The sequence below is a fragment of the Eptesicus fuscus genome, chromosome 3, assembly GCF_027574615.1.
Source record: "Eptesicus fuscus isolate TK198812 chromosome 3, DD_ASM_mEF_20220401, whole genome shotgun sequence".
Taxonomy (NCBI): Eukaryota; Metazoa; Chordata; class Mammalia; order Chiroptera; family Vespertilionidae; genus Eptesicus; species Eptesicus fuscus.
In genome coordinates, this window is record NC_072475.1 from 28,095,466 (window position 1) to 28,113,724 (window position 18,259).

The window sequence follows — 18,259 nt, forward strand, 5'->3', positions numbered from 1 at the left end:
GGTCTTTTGCCTATAATGAAAAATATATGCTAGCTTCACAAGCTGAATCTAGTTCCATTAACATTTAGAAATTTTATAATAAATTTATCCAGCTGTATTCTGTTTTATTGGAAATGAAACACAAATTGCTTGCTTGTGTAGTATGTGTCTTCTGGAAATATGTAGTTGTTCTTTTACACTTTGAAAAAGTGTTGCTGTTTATAGGTGCTGTATAAAAATGGGTAATACAATATAACTTGAAGTTTAGTTCTCCATTGTTTAGAGACACTTGAATTCTTTATGTTTTCTCCAAATCACCCAAATCAATGCCAAAAGGCCAGCAGAGTAGGCTCCAGAAAACAATCCAGAAAAAGCAACGGCTTTATTGGATAAACCTACTTTGTTGTGCTCTAGAGTTGCCTCATTTACTCGCTCACTCATATATTTATTAAATTTCATTTTTTTGTTTAAAGTATTACAGATGTCCCCTTTTTTACCATTGACTCCCCTCCTCACTCCCATCCCCAACCCAGGCCTTCACACCACTATTGTCTGTGTCCATGGGTTATGCCTGTATGCACATAAGCCCTTTGGTTGATCTCTTCCACCCTCCCTCATATCCAAAATATATAAAGTACTCATACAAATCAACAAAAGGCAAACAACCCAATCAAAAAATTGGCAGAAGTCCTAAATAGACACTTCACCAAAGCAGACATAGGAATGGCCAAAAGACATGAAAAAATGCCCAGTATCACCAGAGAGATGCAAATTAAAACAACAATGAGTTACTACCTCATGGCTGCCATCAATAAATCAACAAACAACAGGTAATGTGGAGAAAAAGGAACCCTAATACACTGCTGTTTAGAATACAGACTGCTACAGCGACTATGGAAATCAGTGTGTAGTTTCCTCAAAAAATTAAAAATGGCCCTAGCTGGTTTGGCTCAATGAATAGAGCATCAACCTGCAGACTGAATGTTCCCAGTTTCTATATCAGTCAAGGGCACATGCCCAGTTGTGGGCTTGATCTCTAGTAGGGGGAGTGCAGGAGGCAGCCGATTAATGATTCTTTCTCATCATTGATGTTTCTATCTTTCTCCCTTCCTCTATGAAATCAATAAAAATATATTTAAAAACAATTAAAAATGGAAGTGTCATCTGAGCTATAATCCTACTTCTAAGGAGCCTGAAATGCCAATCAGAAAGAACATATGCACCCCTATGTTCATAGCCTCACTATTTATAATATCTAAGATCTGGAAACAGCCCAAGTGCCCATCAGTAGATGAGTGGATAAAAAAGCCATGGTACATTTACACAGTGGAATACTATACAGCTGTAAAAACAGAGGGATCTCTTACCCTTTGAGATAGCATGGGGGGACTTAGATAGTATTATACTAAATGAAATAAGTCAGTCAGAGAAAGACAAATATTTATTTATTTTTAAAAAATTATTGCTTTTTAGAGAGAGATGAAGGGAGAAGGAAATAGAAACACCCATGTGAGAAAGAAACATTTGATCCACTACTTCCTGCATGCCCCCTACCAGTGATAAAGCCTGCAACAAGGGCATGTGCCCTGATTGGGAATTGAACCAGCAACCTTTCAGGGCACAGGGTGATGCCCAACCAACTGAGCCACACCGGCCAGCACAATTTTCAATGAAAACTTATCTTTTTTAAGTGAAAATTCTAGGTATCATCTTTGAGTCTTCTTTTCCAGAACATACATGTAATTCATCAATAAGTATACCAGCACTTCCAAAACATTGCTTTTGTTGCTCTCTACCTCCAGAGTCCTCATCTTAGCTAGATGTCATCTGAATTAGCACAGTAGCCTCCTAAGTTGTCCCATGGATTCAATTTCCATTCACCATTCCTAAACTTCATTCGGCACACAGAAGTTAAATTTATTTTTAATAAAATACAAAATTAGAGAAAATTCCTGAAAGAAAGGGGAGAAAGAGAGAGGAAGGGAGAGAGAGAGAGAGAGAGAGAGTGAGAGAGAGAGAGAGAGAGAGAAAGAAAGAGGAAGGAAGGAAGGGATATTTCAAGGCTTTTCCATAGGTCTTCATATTAAATTTAAACTGATTATTGGAATTTGTAAGAAAGTCTTACCTCTGGTCCCTGCTAATTTCTCTGCTTGTAGTTAGCAATAGTATCCATATTCACTTGCTATGCTCCATCCACACTGACTCCTTCAGGTTCCTCCCATGACTAAGCATTTTCATACCTGTGACTTAGGCACTTGTTCATTTTGTCTTCCTTCAGTTCTCTTCCTTCAGTGTTGCCCTTGGTTGCTTTATTCTCAAAGATCACGATTAACTCTATTTGTTCTGTTCACATAATTTAGACCATTCTGGAACTGTGTGGTTTACATATTTAATTTCGTCCTTCACTAGAAGATACTATCTGAGGAAATGTCAATACCCACCAGGTCCCTAGTAGTCACCATGCTATCCAGTACACAGAGGACATAACACAAATATTATTAAGCTAAGTATCAATGATCTTAAGATAATTCAATTGAGCTGTATACAATCTGATTTATTTTATTAAATATAGTTTTATGTTTCTTATCACCACAGATGCCTCAGTTTTTAAGCAAGATTTGCCTACCTAGCTAACATAAGATGGTTTCAGGTGAGCAATGTCGATTCCACTGGTAAGACTCAGTGAGCAGTTACTTAAGTAAAATATTCAGAGTTACCTTAAGGAATGGATTGGGAAGTTCATCACTTTGCACAATTACTGTGGAATTTGAGGTAATCCCTTCTGAGGTTCTGATTGTTCCTTTAGCTATTGTGTTTTGGGTCCAAAAACTAGCTTAGTAATGAAAATTACACAAGGAATTGTCATATATATATATCTATATATATATATAGATATATATATGTAGATATATATATGTGTATATATATATATATAGATATAGATATATACATATATATCTATCTATCTATATATATAGATATAGATATAGATATCTATATATATCTATATATATCTATATATATCTATATATATATATATATATAGAGATATATAGAATAGAAACATCAATGATGAGAGAGTACCATTGATCTGCTACCTCCTGCATGGCCCCCACTGGGGATCAAGCAGTAACCTGGGCATGTGCCCTGATCGGGAATTAAACAGTGATGTCCTGGTTCATGGGTTGATGCTCAACCACTGAGCCACACTTGCCAGGTGAATTACCTTATCTTTTGCATTGCCTACTCAGATAATGTATTCTTATCTGCCTCTCTCTCTCTCTCCAACCCTTTCCCCAATTCTTTCTGGATTTCTTTTGATTATACATTTGGAGTAGTAAATTTGTTGGCTGTTCATCTATCTTGCCCTATTATTAACACACTCCATAACTCTTTGCAACTTAGTTTCCCATGGCTGCCACTGTAAATTTGCTACTTGTTATGATAATTAGGTCAATTTGACTTCTGATGGCTAAATACCACCATTAACCCCATATAACCTCTTTTTTTTTTTTTTTTTTTTTTTTGGTCAAGTGATGATACATAATCTTTGCTCTCTGAGAGCCCAGGTTTTTCTTGGAACTTCTTTCTTTTTCTTTGATTCTTCCTCCTCCTCCTCCTCCTCCTCCTCCTCCTCCTTCTCCTCCTCCTCCTCCTCCTCCTCCTCTTCCTCCTCCTCCTCCTCCTCCTTCTCCTCTTCCTCCTCCTCCTCCTCCTCCTCCTCCTCCTCCTCTTCCTCCTCCTCCCCCTCCTTCTCTCTTCTTTTTACATCAGGCAAGCCCTAAAAAGAAGAGCAACCAGTGAACTTCTTAGTGAATTGGTTCCTCCTCAACAGATTCCTTTTGGATTTGGGGAAAGATATATCCTTTCAGCCCTCTATGGAGCAGGGTTTTTTTTTTTTTTTCTTTTAAAAAAATCTTATGTAGTATATCCACATGAGCAAGTCATTACTTTCAATCTTTTTAATTCACTTTTCCATCATCTGCCATAACGTTGGCATTTCTACTGCCAGGTATTAGTTTCTTATTGCTGTTGGAACCAATTGCCACAATCTTTGTTACTTAAAACCACATAAATTTATTATCTTATAGTTCTAGAGGTCAAAAGTTCAAAGTGAGTATCACTGTATTAAAATTAAGGTGTTGGCAGGGTTGCATTCCTTCCGGAGGCTGTAGTGGAGAATCTGTCTTCATTGCCTTCTCCGATTGAAGAGGCTGTCTGCATTTGCCATCTTCATCCTCCAAGCCAGCAACATGTCATAAGCTCTCATGTTCACATCTGTCTGGTTCTCTCTTCCAATTCCCCACTTCACTTTGAAGATCTCTATATAATTATATTGGACCTCCCAGGATAATCTAGAATAATCTCTCTATTTTAAGGTCAGCTGATTAACAATTGTAATTCCACATGCAACCTTAATTCACCTTTCCCATAAAACCTACAATTTGCAGGTTCTGGGGAGTGGGGCATTTTGGCAGACCTTTTACTGCCTACCACGGTTAATGTGGGTTATTACTTTTCCATCAACCAGTAGCCATCTTACCACTTTTCCTGCATTATCTCCCAGAGTTCCTATCTGGCTGTTACATCACATAACCTTCTTTGGATCTCAGCTCTTCTGACGATTAACTACTGGCACCTGTTTATCTGTCCTCCCACTATATGAGATAAAACCATATTTGTATGGTACCAAGGAGATCTTCTGACTTTTAAACTTACACTGATAATTGATTGCCCAATTAACCACTCTCTATTTTCTGCTATCTTTCCCCCATATAATCAAGTTTAGAAATTCTACTGTACTTCATATTATTATTGCTCCCATAATTGTCCAAGACCTTATACATTTCACAGTTGGTGCCTTCCAACCCATTAACTACCCCAAATTGTCATAATTGAAAGTTGTGCTGCTACTTTGGGCTAGGAACTCTCTATTCTCCACACCACAGTGATAGAAATCCTCATTTCCAAGTGGGAGGTGGTTAATCCAGCTCCAAATCCCATCAAAGTGCCTTCTTTTTTGGAACAATTATGCGCCAACATTTCCAGGCTGGATTTCCCAGGAAGGAGAATCTAGAATCTAGAATGCAGATGAGCATACAGGTCTATTAGGGAATATACTTGGGTGAATTCCTCTGGAAGGGAAGAGAAGTAACAATGAATGAGTAAAGAGACAAATCAAGCAATTTCAATGGAAACCCCAGAAAATGCATAAGGTGAGATGGTGGAGTGGTGGTCTTGGGCCAGATGGCTCTCTTTATCAGAAACAATTCCTGAAGGAAGCAGATAGTAGTAACAAAATTGATTACAATGAGTAATAAGTCTCTCATTGCTATAGGGGATCTATGATAATCATACTACCACCCACATTATTATATCTAGTATTTCCTGTCTCTATTCAAAACTCGCCCCTTCTCGTATCATCATTTGATTTTGTTGCTAAAAATAAAAGGCCAAAAAACACTGCCACAAGCCACCTCAAAGCAAGGAAGCACAAACACTATCAATTGCTTGAACATGAGAAGGATCCCTAAATTATTATCTACAAAGTCATGCCATGCCATACTGAAGTTCTTAGTCCAGATTTTATTGAAAGTAAAATACTGAAGTTGTAGTAAAGTATTGTCTTATAGTAAACACAGAGCAAAACTACTTTGCTATGATTTACAGCTAGTGTGTAATCAGGGAATTTTACATAATCAACTTAATCATTAATTATTTAAGTTAAAAATAATTAACCTGGTATTTCCCAGCCCCTGAACTAGGTGTTAGGGACTCAAAAGAGTATAAACAAAAATGAAATCCATGTGATGCAACTTATTTCCCATGTATAGATAAATAATAAGTTACAAAATAACAACTTCAAAAAATAAAAACTACATAATCTCACCTATAATAATAAAAGCGTAATATACAAATCGACCAAACAGCTGAACAGCGGAACAACCTTCTGGATGACCACGCTATGACACCCACTGGCACCAGGCCAGCCAAGGCAGGTGCGATGAGATTGGTTGGGGCCCCCACCATCACCCCATGATCGCCCCACAGAGGGAGGCCCAGGCCACTGGCTAACAGGGCAATCAATTGGGAGGCTCTGCAATTGCCCCAAAGAGGGAGGCCCAGGACACTGGCCAGTGGGGTGATCAATTGGGGGGTTTCACAATCACCCCAAAAAGGGAGGCTCAGGCCATCAACCAACAGGCTGTGGTGGGTGGGCGGGGCCTCCCTCTGCAGGGGCGATCCATCATGGAGACCTGGCAGGGTGGGCAGGGCCTACCTCTTTGGGACAATCAATCTCAGAGCCCCGCAATCAGTCCAGCAGAGGGAGGCCCAAGCTACCAGGCCAGCAGCACTGCATCAGGTGGGCGGGATCTCCCTCTGTGGGGCGATAGATGTAGGGGCTCCTAGACTGCAAGAGGGTGCAGGCTGGTTTTAGGGACCCGCCCCAGGAGAGCACAAATTTCATGCACCAGGCCTCTAGTATTATAATAAATCATTTAGTATAAATAAACTGAGTTATGTGATTAAATATAACTGGGGAAATAGATCAAGTATCTAGTTGGGTCTTTATTCTGCATATTTCCTTCATTCCATTTATAATCCCTCAACAATGTCTCCTCTTCCCATAAATTCTGATATTTTCTAAGAGAGTAGTGACAGTGCCAAGGTTTACATTAACTCTTTATAAGGTTTACATTAAGTTTTAGAATATCTGAAACTAAATTAACAGCTCAATTGCTCTTTTTCTAGGATACAGATATTAAGTATAGGCACTATGTTATTGCTCTATATCTAAAGTTCTCTTTGACTCCACTTTTAAACTTAATGGAAATAATTGGTCTATTTTTATCCTATATAATAAAGAGCTAATATGCTAATTAGACCGAACGACAGAATGACCTTCTGGAACAACTTTCCAACAGAGCTTCCAAAATGACCAGTGGGTGGGGCCACAGGGCCGGGAGCAATGAGGCAGCCAGGGCTGTGAGGGCCAAGCCCCTTGCATGAATTTTGTGCATCAGGCCTCTAGTTTAATTATAAACAATGATAATTGCTAAATAAAGAAAGTAGAAATTAAAATTTTATATATAAAGTTGTTTTGTTGTTCTGTGTTTTCTTGTGTGCTTAACATTTCATTTTGTTTATTGTTTCTTAGTGCCACTTTCTTTGTCATTGTTATGATGTGCTATATAATTTATCTTCCTGCATGATTTGACTGTAATCCTGTCATTATCAGGTAATACAATAAAAGGAATCTTTCAATGTTGCCAATAGAGGTATTCTTGAAATAAAAGAATGACATAAATCCTAATATATGCAAAGCAGTGCTGGTTGTCACTGTTTCACTCTGAACCCTAAAGAAATGAAGAATTTTAGCAATGCATAGAATAAAAAAAAAAAAAAAGAAAAAGAAAAATAAACACAAATGCGAAAGCTCAGTGACATAATTTTTAAGTGTTTTAAGAATGAGTTAGTATTCTGCCAGATGAAGTAAGGAATTTTATCAATAGTATCATAAGTTAATATTTGAATCAATATCAAATCTATGTTTTAATATATGATTAACTTCACTATTTTTTTATTAAAAAACTCCAGATTGTATGGTTTTTGTAAAAATATTTAATGAAACGTCTTCAACATTAAAAATTAGTATTTAATTATTGTCACAGATTTTAATATTTGGCCCATCATCACTTTAATACTTTTAAACCTACTACTTACTTTAATATTAGTTAATAATAAAAGAAAATTGGTTTATTAAAATATTTTTCTTTTGAAATCAATATAATAGTCTTCACAGGCTCATTGCCTTAGTAATTTTTATATAATATTTTCTCTAACTATGATTTTTATTATAGAAATAAAGCATATTTATAATACTGGAACTACTACAGATTTAATATAAAACTAAACTATTACAACTTTTATGTGCATTAGTCATAGGATAATTATTATTTTTTAAGAGCTGTACATCTTACAATAAGGCAAAAATAAGGTATTATTTTTATATAGAGGGATGCCTGGTGTGTTTATAGAAAAAAATCCCCCTTCTTTAATATATCTTTATTGATTTCAGAGAGGAAGGAGAGACAGAGAGGGAGATAGAAATATCAATGATGAGAATGAATCATTGATCAGCTGTCTCCTGCACTCCCCCAACTGGGGATCAAGTCAGCAACCTGGGCATGTGCCCTTGACCAGAATCAAACCTGGGACCCTTTAGTACTCAGGCCTACACTCTATCCACTGAGCCAAACCAGCTAGGGCTAGAAAAAAAATCCCTTAAAAAAAAATAAAGTTATGCATTTAGATATATAAATATATACACATTTAAAAATACATAATTTTAATCTACATAAATTCTTCCTCCAAATTTCTAAAGAGTATTTTTGGATCCATAAAATAATTATAAAATAATATTAAATATTTTTATTACATGATGTGATTGATCTGCCATACCCCTAGTGGCTTTTTACCTCCAAACTAATTGCCAAATAATCCTATCTAATAAAAGAGTAATATGCAAATTAACATCACTCCACTACACCCACAAGCCATGCCCACCATCCAATCAGGAGCAAGTATGCAAATTAACCCAACCAAAATGGCTGCAGCAACGGAGCAAGCAGGAGGCTTGGGTTTCACTGACAATGGAAGAAGCCAAGCTTTCCACACACCCTGGCCAGCCAAGTCCTCCACTCAAGGCTACAAAGTTTCAATTATAGAAGATAAATAAATCCCAACAAAAATGGCTGTGGCCACAAAGCAAGCAGGAGGCTTGACTCCGCTCAAGGCTACAAAGTTTCAATTATAGAAGATAAATAAATCCCAGATACCAGGGCCTCCTCTTGGGTCGCCAGGAGGCATGGCTGGCCTGCAAACTACCACAGGCCTCTCGCCCAGGCTACCCCATGCCCCAAAAGAACCCCCACCCTGATCCAGGACACTCTTCAGGGAAAACCAGCTGGCCCCAACCCATGCATCAGGCCTCTATCCTATCTAATAAAAGAGTAATATTCACACTGACCATCACTACAACATGTGGGCACAAGATGGCCACCACAAGATGGCGAGCAGGGGAGAGCAGTTGGGAGGGATCAGGCCAGCAGGAGAGGGCAGTTGTGGGTGATCAGGCCAGCAAGGGAGGGCAGTTGAGAGGGACCAGACCTGCAAGGGAGGGCAGTTGGGGGCAATCAGGCCAGCAGGGGAGGGCAGTTAGGGGTGACCAGGCTGGCAGAGGAGGGAAGTTAGGGGCAACCGGGCCTGCAGGGAAGGGCAGTTGGGCAGGACCCAGGCCTGCAGGGGAGAGCAGTTAGGGGTGACCAGGCCTGCAGGGAAGGGCAGTTAAGGGTGACCAGACTGGCAGGGGAGCAGTTATGTATCAATCAGGCTGGCAGGGGAGTGGTTAGGGAGTGATCAGGCTGGCAGGCAGAAGCAGTTAGGGGCAATAAGGAAGGCAGGCAGGCTAGCAGTTGGGAGCCAGCAGTCCTGAATTGTGAGAGGGATGTCCGACTGCCTGTTTAGGCCTGATCCTGGTAGGATCGGGCCTAAACAAGCAGTCAGACATCCCTTGAGGGGTCCCAGATTGGAGAGGGTGCAGGCTGGGCTGAGGGACACCCCCCCATGCACAAATTTCATGCACTGGGCCTCTAGTCCTATATAATAAAAGGCCAGTGACCATAACGGCATAACAACCAGAATGACCAATGACCAGTTGCTATGAGGTGCATAAAAATATGATTCCTACTTATTTACTTTTACTAATGTAAATGTTAGTGAAATTGTACCTTTAGATACAATTTTATTATAATATTATCCCCATAACACTTTGCCTTAATAATCCCAAGTATATGGGCATTTTAATAAGTTTTGTTAAAAGTCTCTATTAAATTGTTTAGTTCTGTTCAAATTAAGCCACTTGTTAATTCGGCTAGATTGTTTTTAAATGCATAATTTATTTGGTGATTATGTTAGCCTACTAAGGCTGTTATAACAAAGTATCATAGTCTGGAAGCTTAAACAATAGACATTTATCTCTCACAGAGCTGGGGCTAGGAACTCCAAGATCAAGATGCCAGAAGAGTTGGTTCCTGATGAGAGTCCCCCTCCTGGCTTGCCAATGGCCACCTTCTTATTGTGTCTTCACATGGAAGAGAGAGAGCTCTGTCCTTCCTCTTTTCATAAGAGCACACATCCCATTATAGTTTCCGCATCCTCATGATCTCATCCAAATCTAATTACCTTGCAAAGCCCCATTCAAATCATTCCCATAGGAATTAGGACTTCAATATATGAATTGTTGGATACACAAACATTCCATCCATAGCAGTAGGCATCTACTAAAACTTAGAATTTCTTTTTTATACAATGATAAATTCTTTCAGTTAGATAGAACTAATATGAAAATACCTATTAAAATTCTAGTGTTGTTTTCTTAAACACTCATAGCAAGGGGAGATTTTTCCATCCCAAGGTAGTCCTTTTGACGTTGTGAACAACACAACACACACACACACACACACACACACACACACACACACACACACGAAACACAAACAAACAAACAAAACCAGTGCATCAAAGCACTCAGTCTACCATATACTAACTTTAATCTCTATGAAGTTTAGTAAGTTCTGTGAGCTTCAGTTTCTGCATCCCTAAAATAAGTATTGGTCTTTTAAAAGAAATCCTCTTTTTCCTCCAACTGTTTACATAAACAAAAATAAATAAATGAAATACGTTAAGTCATTTTAGAAGCAAAATATCATAAAACTTAAGTTTCAGTTATTATTTGCTTGGAACTAATGGATGCGAAGATCAAGATTTCTCTGAGTGTGTGTATTTAACCATCTCTTTATTATTTATTTACATAATATACTTTATTATTTATTATTAAAAACAGTATTCACTGTGTATACCTATATTAAAGTTAAGTATTATTTTAATCTGCAATAAAATGTAATTTAAGCTCAATGTACATTTAAAAATATATATGTTATTGATTTCAGAGAGGAAGAAAGAGGGAGAAAGATAGAAACATCAATGATGAAAGATAATTATTGATTGGCTGCCTCCTGCACGCCTCCTACTGGGGATCAAGCCAGCAACCTGGGCAGGATCCCTTGACCAGAATTGAACCCTGGACCCTTCAGTCTGTGGGCTCTATCCACTGAACCAAACCAGCTAGGGCTCCATGTATATCTTTAAAGTTGTAGGTAAGAGTCTGTGTTTCTCTAAATCAAGGAGTTCTATCTAACACAAATTCTAAAAGAAAATCAGTTGTGAATTTTAAGGTTCTATAGAAGCTTGATACTACAGCTGTTTTTGAAAGTGACTCCCATATGTTTGTCTTTTTATAATCCACATGAGAAATGCTATTATATACAAGAAACATTTCCACTGAAAAGACCTAAAGAGAAGATGGCTGGGCCCTGTGGCATACACACTGCTCTGTAAATTTTACCACAGAAACTTCTGAATGTGATAGATTTTCTTTCAAAATACCACCCCTCAATATAAGTCTTTAAAAAAAAAAAAATTTCCATTTAGTCCTCTCAGGGAAAGCATCATAGTTCAAATCATTCCTCTATTTTAAGGATTGTTTTATCTAATAAGATGGATATATATGGAGCTTTGTTTTACTTCTTTTCAATCATTAAGCTGTTGGGGTTGGTGACAGGAAAGTGAGGCGGGGAACTGACAGGTAGCTTTGTGTCTAGAGCAATTTTTAGGAAGGAAGAAAGGTCACATCACATTTTTTTTTGCATTTGTGTCTAAAAAGGAATGCTGGCTGTCTTGGCATCTGCACCCCAGCATTCAATTGAAAATGAGGCAATTATTTTTTGCAAAAAAAAAAAAAAGTCTCAATAGAAGTATTCAGTTTTTCAATGCCAAAAGGAGATCTTGCACTGTACCCTCAAGGCTTTGACTTCAGCTGTGTCAGCTGAATGGATTCTGATTCTGAATATAAAAATCTTATTCGTAATGATTTTGACACATGCTGCTTGAAAGAAGTGAAGGAGCCTCCAAGTCTCATTCAGAACTGCAGCCTGGCAGCGATTTCATTTTTGTCTTCTAGGTTGTTTTTCTTTCACCCTTTTGCTGAACAGAAACTCAGAAAATGACTCTGAAAGGAACTGCACGGTGCAACAGATGTATTACACATAAATGCATGGAAACATACAGAGAGCTCTGGAGACTATAAGCTGGTGTTATCCACAAAATCTGTCAATTACAAAAAATTCAATGCACAAAAGAAAAATAAATATTACACTGATCTTGCCAATCGTTATATGAACAAAACAGCTTTACCTCTGAAGTAATGACTACAAAAATCTGATGCAGAGAGTAAATAAAATCCAAGAGTGGACTCTTTCTGTAGCTAGCAAAAGAATCAACAGAGAATTTTTATTTAACTTTACCTTTCCCACAGCCCTGTAGAGGCATCTGATTTCTTCTTTCTACTGAATTTATGAATTGTTTAAATAGCTCAGTGCAACAAGTACTGATAGTTTAAAATTTCCATGGCTGTTGGTACAGTTCATTTCCCATAGCTTCACTTCAATTTCCTACACTTCAATATCCTCTAATCTCCAAAATAGATATGTCGAATTATTCATATTTTACTGTGTGCTATAAAGTGAATGTGTGTGTTACCCTCCCCCTCCACCCCATTTACATGTTGAAAGCCTAAACCCAGCGTGATGGTACTTTAAGGTGGGGCCTTTGGAAGGTGATTAGGTCATTAGACCAGAGCCCCTTGAATGGAATTAGTGTTCTTATAAAAGAGACCTCAGAGATGGCCCTCGTCCATAACGCCAAGGGAGGTGAGGAGATAGTCATCAGTGAGGAAGTAGGTCCTCATGGGACACTGATCTTGGACTTCCCAGTCTTTAGAATGGGTGGGAAAACTTTTTTCTGCCAAGGGTCATTTGCATATTTATAACATCATTCGAGAGCCTTAAAAATTAGCCTGCTATATTTGGTCAGACATTTAATTAACTCACCCCTAATGCCTTGGCAGGGCCAGACCAAATGATTTTGTGGGTTTATATATCCTGGATCTTGAGCCTGGAAAAAAAAGCTTAATGTATCATAGTAATTAACCAGTAAGTTAAATAGATAAAACTAAAGTGTAATTGATATTTATCAGAATTAATGCTATATCTACGTAACAGAAACTTCAGTTATCTCTTTTTCTCTTAGCAGCTATATTATCTATCGTTTTCCATATTTCTCTTGACCAAGAGGGTGCCAGACCTTTTGTAGCCTGGATGTTTCAGCTGCATTGTGATGAAGGGTACAATATATATATATATATATATATATATATATATATAAAAGGCTAAGTGACCATCACATCCGAAACAATCAAACTGATGACCGAACAGGCTATGTGGGGTGACCAGGCCAGCAGGGGGGCTGTGAGGGACAATCAAATGACTGAGCAGCTGGCTGCGTGGGGTGACCAGGCCAGCAGGGGTTAGTGAGGGGCGACCAAATGACAGAGCAGCAGGCTGTGCGGGGCGACCAGGCCCACAGGGGGGGGCAGTTGGAGGTGACCAGACAGGCAGGGGGGACAGTGAGAGGCAACCAAGCCAGCAGGGGGGGCAATTAGGGGCAACCAGGCTGGCGGGGGGGGGCAGTTGGGGGTAAACAGACCAGCGGGGGGGGGGCCAGTTAGGGGCCACTAGGCCGGCAGGGGGGACAGTTGGGGGTGATCAGGCCAGCAGGGGGGAGGCAGTTAGGGGCGATCAGGCAGGCAGGCAGGTGAGCAGTTAGGAGCCAGTGGTCCCAGATTGTAAGAAGGATGTCTGACTGCCCAAGATCGGCCCTAAACCGGCAGTTGGACATCTCCCAAGGGGTCCCAGATTGGAGAAGGTGCAGGCTGGACTGAGGGGACCCCCCCACCCCATGCATGAATTTTGTGCACTGGGCCTCTAGTAGTAAATATAACTGGTTTGGGACAAGACATTTTCTTAAGTAAAATGTCCACTAGCCTCTGAGCTGCCAGAGCTCCTCCCATCATTCCATATATAAAAAGACCAGAGGTTTTCGCTGAGAGCATTTAATTTATTGAGGGAAATAAATATTAGAATAGAATCTATGTTTCTATTTTTATATCTGGAAGTTAAAAAACCCTTTACTAATATTTAGTATCCAGGTTGACCCTGTGGCTATCCCGTGGTCCTGGCCTCAGGTATCACATGTACGGTGGGCTGTGTGGAGTACCAAGAAGGGAAGGGGCAAGTCGTAGGGGAGGGAGTGCTTGGCAGCAGCCCCTCCCTGTTTCAGGCCCTTCACTTGTAATGTATTGAGGGCTAACTAACTATGCCAGGTTACATGGATTCGGAAAATATATTGTTAAGTTTTAACTGAACTTGTTTTCACAAGATAGGCAAAGGATAAGAAAGATTCCTTTAGCCCTGCCATCATAGCTCAGTGGTTGAGCATCACCCTATGAATCAGGAGGTCATGGTTTGATTCCCAGTCAGGGCACATGCCCAGGTTTGGAGGCTCGATCCCCAGTGTGAGGCACGCAGGAGGCAGCTGATCCATGATTGTCTTGCATCATTGATGTTTCTATCTCTCACTCCTTCTCCCTTCCTATCTGAAATCAATAAAAATATATTTAAGAAAAAAAGAAAAGAAAAGATTCCTTTAAAGAAACCACAGACTTAATACATGTCTGAAAACATGATCATAAGTGAATAACAGCAAAAAGATAATCTGACAGTAAGTACAACTCCAGAATAATATTTCTAAAATGCAAAATTTATGATGCACTTTAATCTGATGTTAGTCATAAAATTAGAAATTCCTATAGAAACTGGTTTAAATATGGATTACAACCTGTTGTTAGCAATGAACAATAAACTTTATATTGTGCCTTGAAACACCAGTAAGTGATATTTAAGTTTTTTATATCTATGTAATTTTTAAAAAATGATTAATTTTACTTAATCTTTCTAAAATTTTATTTTTGTGGTATAATTAAGCATGTAGGTTAAAATGAATAAGTAAATAAATCTATGCATAATTTGAATGTATGATAATTTTTTAAGTGAAGGAACCTACAGAATTAAAAAGAGCAGTGTCTTAGAAGTGGGTATATATGACTTTTCATAGATTACTACTATTTATTTAAGGCTTAGCTCAAATGTCAAAGCATATAACCTTGATCCCTTTATGGTAAGAAATATCCCAATGAACTAAATCTCTTGTATTACTGTTTTCCCTTCATGGGTATCAATGATTTTCTGAAATTATATAATTTATTTATTTGCAAGAATGTATGGTTCATGCTGGCTTTTTGTTGTTGTTAACCAATGATTTTTTCCCACTTCAGGAAAAATAAAGCTACCTTTTGAATATTAAAATGCAATATATTTTTAAAAGCCATGAGTTTTTGTGCTGTCTCTGCCAGTTTTATGAACTGAGGATATCCTAAGAAGTGTCTACACATTTCTGTGCTTTGGTTTACTCATCAGATTTAAAAAAAAAAAAAAAAGTTATCCCAGAATATGTCTAAGATAACCCTGGTTTAGAATTTAAAGTAATAAAATATGATTGCTATTTTCAATCATAGAGTTCCTTTATTCATTTCCTATGCACTACTTGCACAGATTCCAGAACCTTAGCAGGACAATTTCAAGAGAATAGATCACATTTCTTTATAATATAGAAATGTACATCCTTTACATCTGACATCTTCAACATACTTATTTTCATTTATCTCCCTTTAAACTGAGAACTTGTTAGGTCCTTCATATAAGAAAAGTGGTACTAAATTACAACTTTGTGAAACAAAATGTCAGATAAGCTGCTTGTTTGCATCACTGCAGAATAAATAATCATGTCTGGTTTTCAATCTTCATTGTTTTCTGAGAGATTGCTGTCATCCAAAATGATTGAACCAGTTTAACAACTCCCTGACTTTCCACAAATGCTGTTCAATCCAATAAGCAGGAATTGAGAAAGAAACCCTAATGATTTTATTAGGCTCAGCAAAGTCTATTTTGATATTTTAAATTAAACTTTATGCTGCAAACAGAAGGGTCAATTAAGATCTACCAATTTCAATAATATACTATAAAGGCTATAATGAGGTTACTGGTATCATACACATATTATTGCACATCAAAACGATAAAAAGCTCAAGTGACTTTACTGTTTGAATCTTATGACAACAGGCTTGAATGAAAATTAGGATATAAGGCATATGAATCAGTGTCACTAGAATATATTTTGAAAACTGCTTTGTATCGCTTCATCTCAGATAAAGTTTTACCTTTCCTTAAACCTTACTTTTAAAACAGCAATGATGAGCTGTTTGATTCACTACTTTTATTTATATTCACATAACATGTTTTAGAGGCACACATTTTATTTGGGCATATATTCCTATGTTTGCCTATTAATTGAAAGGATAAGGTTGAACTAATAATCATAGTTCTGCCTTTTGTTTTTAAAAACAAAGAATTGAGAAATTCCATCAGCTTCCCGAAGTGTGAGAAAATGTATCTTTTAAAAGGTACTGCCCCAAAATTTATATTGAATTTATAGAAATATAGATTTCATTTATAATTTTAAAAAATTTTAATTGAAATATGTATGAAAGGCTTCTTTCTAAAATAACTAGAGTGAAAGTTTACTTTTTAAAAATATATATATTTTATTGATTTTTTTACAGAGAGAAAGAGAGAGGGATAGAGAGTTAGAAATATCGATGAGAGAGAAACATCGATCAGCTGCCTCTTGCACACCCCCTACTGGGGATGTGCCCGCAACCAAGGTACATGCCCTTGACCAGAATCGAACCTGGGACCCTTGAGTCCGCAGGCCGACACTCTATCCACTGAGCCAAACTGGTTTCGGCGAAAGTTTACTTTTTATGTCCATAATGGAATAAACTTGGATTAGTAGAGCACTGATAATAACTATTGAGAAAATGATTTCCAAAGAATTAGAGGTCAAAATATCTAGGGTCTAATTTCAAATGGGTTCTAGATTATATAAATTTATGGCCTCATAGTCCTATACTCAAATCACATGGCTAAATATGTAGATTTATTATGCCATATTCTAGTATTATATTAATTGATACAAGTATAATTCTGTTAAATATTTTAAAATATATCATATTTTATTACTATATCAAAAGGTCATCACACTAACCAAATATAATTGACTATTTCCAAGTACAGACATATCACATCTAAAAAGAAAAGTGTTGGAATCCTATATAATAAAGAGGTAATATGCAAATTGACCATCACTCCAACACAAAAGATGGCCGACCCATGTGGTCAAAGAAGGACGCCCCCATGTGGACATAAGATGGCCACCAAAAGATGGCCAGTAGGGGAGAACAGTTATGGGCAATCAGGCCAGCAGGGGAGGGCATTTAGGGGCAACCAGGCCTTCAGGGGAGGGCAGTTATGGGTGACCAAGCTGGAAGAGGAGGGCAGGTGGGGGCAACCAGGCCTGCAGGGGAGGGCAGTTAGGGGTGACCAGGCCTGCAGAGGAGGGTAGTTGGGGGGGAGACCAGGCCTGCAGGGGAGGGCAGTTGGGGGGGACCAGGCCTGCAGGGAAGGAGAGGGGAGACCAGGCCAGCAGGGGAGGGCAGTTAGGGGTGACTATCCTGGCAGGGGAGGGCAGTTAGGGGCAATCGGTCTGGCAGGGGAGCAGCTAGGCAATGATCAGGCTAGCAGGGGAGTGGATAGGGGTGATCAGGCTGGCAGGCAGAAGCAGTTAGGGGCAATCAGGCAGGCAGGCAGGTGAGCGGTTGGGAGCCAGCAGTTCTGGATTGTGAGAATGATGTCTGACTGCCCCTTTAAGCCCAATCCCACCAGGATCAGGCCTAAATGGGCAGTTGGCCATCCCTCGAGGGGTCCCAGATTAGAGAGGGTGCAGGCTGGGCTGAGGGACACCTCCCCCCCCCCTGTGCACGAATTTCATGCACCGGGCTTCTAGTGTATTTATAACAATGCATTTCAATGTATCAACTAAAAATTTTGATACTTCAGTTTTGCATGCTGAAACATGTCTTATAAAATGAAATATATATATATACACACACACACACACACACACACACACACACACACACACACACACACTAGAGGCCCAGTGCACGAAATCCATGCATGGGAGTGGTGTGTCCCTCAGCCCAGTCTGCACCCTCTCCAATCTGGGACCCCTCGAGGGATGTTCGACTGCCCTCTCACAATCCAGGACTGCTGGCTCCCAGCTGCTCGCCTGCCTGCCTGATTGC